Source organism: Phalaenopsis equestris, unplaced genomic scaffold, assembly GCF_001263595.1.
Source record: "Phalaenopsis equestris unplaced genomic scaffold, ASM126359v1 Scaffold000006, whole genome shotgun sequence".
NCBI lineage: Eukaryota > Viridiplantae > Streptophyta > Magnoliopsida > Asparagales > Orchidaceae > Phalaenopsis > Phalaenopsis equestris.
This window is the reverse complement of record NW_018164448.1, coordinates 1-3,613: the sequence shown is the minus strand read 5'-3', so window position 1 is coordinate 3,613 and position 3,613 is coordinate 1. Positions and strand designations below refer to the sequence as shown.

Below are 3,613 nucleotides of genomic sequence, written 5' to 3'. Positions count from 1 at the left end.
GAAGAAAAGACCTCACAAAAATGAGGTCAACAAAAGACTTAGCAGATGAAGCATCTGATGACTTAATATTAACTCAGACTTTGTCACTATTCTGTTTCTTCTTTTGCACATTTTCTTCAATACCTAGCATAAGAAAGTGTTTTCAGCTGATCATCTTTAGATCAGCTTTATCCATCAATAAAATTTTCTTCTATTATTCTGTCCTCTATGGCAAGTGAAAAAAAATGCATTATAAGTTGCTTCTATAATAAACCTGACTATGATGTACAAATTCATTTATTGCCAATAATTAACTGGAACTCATTTCTAAATCAATGTCTGTGAATTAAATTAGCTCAAATAATTCTAAGTAGCAAAACATTAAAATTAAACAAATTGGATGTAAAAATTTGTAAAATTCAAAATGAACCATGCAAGCTGGTCTTTTTTATATTTTGCTATTGTGGTTTGAGGAAATATAACTATTTGTTGGAAATGATCCTTTAAGATTTTAGACTGCCTCTAGAACTCATCTCCCAACTGCCAAAGGCTATCCATGTAACAGAAATGTTTACTAAAGAAGGAATGAAACAAAAACAATCATCAACAAATGGAGACCTAAGTAAGAGATAAAAAAGGCATAGCTACAATTCTTTTAACATATTATCTGCTCTTTAAATAAACCTCGTTCCTTTAAAAAAAGAAACATAAAGCATCGGACTACAACAAAATCATTCCAAATCCAAAAGCATGACATGATAAATTGAAAAGAATAAACTACTGAAGCAATTGCTTCTTTCTTCTCACAGAAAACAATAATATTCTGAACCAAATGAGTTATGAAATTAAATCTACCTCATTTCCCCTTAAGAAAAAAAGTCAATACAACAACTTCCTTTTTAAACAAATGAAGAATAAAAAAAAATTCAATGATTCATATCAAAGTAAAGAATCAACCAAAGAAGCTTGAGGTTATAGTGAAAGAGTTAGGAGAAGCATCATTTTAATCCCAACGGCCGAAGTCAACTTGTAAAACCTCTCAAGTAAAATGAAGTCGAACTCTTAAACATCAAGGTATAATTTGGTGTGACGGTGGAATTTTGAAACTCCAAAGTTAAGTGTGTTCGTCCTGGAGCACTCCTAAGATGGGTGATCTCCTCGGAAGTTATACCAGCGGGACAAAAGCGAGGTCATTTGGCCAAAGTGGACAATATCTTAATGGGTGAGTTCAAACTGTCACAAATGATATCTGAGTATAACACAATGGGAGCCACCTCTTGAACCTTGAATGAGCAAAGTATTACATGGTGGGACGCCTGGATAATTCTCGGATGCGAGAACATACGAGAATGTCAGCTACTTGAATGGGGGAGATTGTGTAACCCCTTAAGTAGAATGAAGCTGAACTCTTAAACATCGAGGTGCATTTTAGTATAAAAGTGAAATTTTATTAGAAACTTCAAAATTAAGCATGTTCGTCCTGGAGCGCTCATAGAATAGTTGACCTGCTGGGAAGCTACATTAACAGGGCAAAATTATGAGGCCACTTAGCTAAAGCAAATAATACCTTAATAAGTGAAAATTTGGGTTGTCGCACAAATAATTTTAAGGGTGCGTTTGAGACGGATCTGACTACCTAGAGTGATTGCTAAAAAATTGCAATATGATTTTTTCAAAAAAAAAATTATGATAGTTGCTGCAAATTTTTGAACGGCAGTTTTACAGTTACTTCTTCAAACAAAAACAGTTATACCTCAGATCATAACCCAACTTAGTCACCTATATCAAATCTCCTCAAATCAAAACCCAAAGCACATTTACCCATATTACATAGAAAACAGACATAATTAGGAAAAAATCTCTTAAAAAATAAAAAATAAAAGGCACATCAACTAAAAAAACACATTTTTGTTAAATTTGCATTAAACATTCAACCCTAAACCCTTAATCAAACAAAACTAAATCTGCAATCAAGCATTCGTTTACCCCCGCCCAAAAAGAGAACCTAGAACAAAAATAAAACTTTGTCTATATCTCCCTGTAAAATAAACAAATTCAAGAGGAAAGATATCTCTCAGTGCGAATCGATTGAGATGGCCTCCGCCACTTTGGTCGAACACGAAGCTTGGTTTACGCTCTCTTGGAGAGGATTACAACAGTGATTTGGCACTAAAGAGAGGAGGGGCGAATGCGAGACGACTGCCTGCAGGAGTACTTCATCGACGAAAACGAGTGTTCGCAGTAATGATTTCGGTGTGGTTTAGAAGAAAATATTAATTCAGGACTCCGCAGGTACAGTTGCCTGTGGAGTCCAATTAATGAAAGCATGTGTAATCTCGGCCCCAATGATGAAGGGTCTGTTTGGGACAGCTGCAGCTTATGTTGATAAGTTGTTGATCAGCAGCTGATCCTGATAAGTTGGCTAGCTGTTTGGTTTGTGCGTTTGAAAAATAACTGATTCGTAGTTGTTTCAGGATAAATGACAATTTTGTCCCTAATATGAATAAACTATCTAGTTGTTTGATTTGTGCGTTTGAAAAACAACTAATTTGCAGATATTAAAAAATATGTGAAAGCTCGACACAAGCTCAAGCCGAACATGAACAACTTATAATTGTACCAAGCAAAGTCCAAACTATGATATACTCAGCTTGATTATAGCCCTACTCCTAATCACCATCATTGCACTCATATATCATTAACCATAGATGGAACAAGTTGTGATACTCTAGTGCAAGTTGCAAGCATGTCACAAATCTAAAGGATTGCTATTTAAATATATGAGTTACATCCATATTCAAATTTGGATTTGAATCAATTTCAAATGGTTTCAAATTCAATAAGCAGACAGTGAATACTATAGGTTATTCATCATTAGTTGTATTTACATGCAAAATGGCTTTTTATTCTTCTTGGAGACTTTTGTTAATTGCAGGTATTGTGAGGAATATATAAAGCTAACAGCTAACAGAACAAGTTTGATACTCTAATTATCTATGGTTATTGATTGACTAAAATTTATGATGCACTCAAAACATTTATCTAACTAAATTTTGTTATCCATTTTTTCTGTTTATCTTCTACTGGTAAGGAGAGCAGGATTGTATCTTAAAAATACTCCGATCTCAAATTTTCATTCCTGCAGGCATTACGGATTTGAGGTTCTGCATTGGGGGGAGGAGTTGGGAGGAGAGGACTGAGTCGCTGGCAGTGAGGACTCCATTGCCGACAAAGATGGCAGAGATGGAAAGTAGGGCGCGAACAGGCTTACCTTCTTCGATTGGTTCTGGTCGGAGCGGAGCGGAGGGATGAGAAAGATGGAGTTTTGGTGCTCTGTAAGCCGCGATCCCTTGGTTGCCTTCCCAGCTAGCTATTCGTTCACGAACTCGATGATTTCGGTCGCGAGAGAGAAAGGTTCGCGAGAGGCAGATGAGCGCGAGGGAGACGAGGGCAGCGAACAAACCGCGTTTATTATATAAATGAATACACCGTTTTGTATTATAAGCTGTCTCAAAAGGCACGCAAGGGCAGAACGCCGCCCGCAAACGGCACCGAAATAAGCGAAAATAAATAAAATTTCGCGTGAGACTCCTCCCTAAGAATTTTTATTCGGTACGTGCACCGCAGGAACCCT

General features: G+C 36.4%; 1 protein-coding gene across 1 annotated transcript in view; it reads right to left on the bottom strand.

Annotated features, from left to right (window-relative positions):
• LOC110018180 (4'-phosphopantetheinyl transferase HetI-like) overlaps positions 1–3,480 on the bottom strand; it is a 39,068-nt gene extending 35,588 nt beyond the window's left edge. Inside the window, exon 1 of the mRNA XM_020715407.1 lies at positions 3,251–3,480. The gene's annotated coding sequence lies outside the window, so the exon portion shown is untranslated. The remainder of the gene's footprint in view (positions 1–3,250) is intronic.
• Positions 3,481–3,613: the final 133 nt, after the last annotated feature.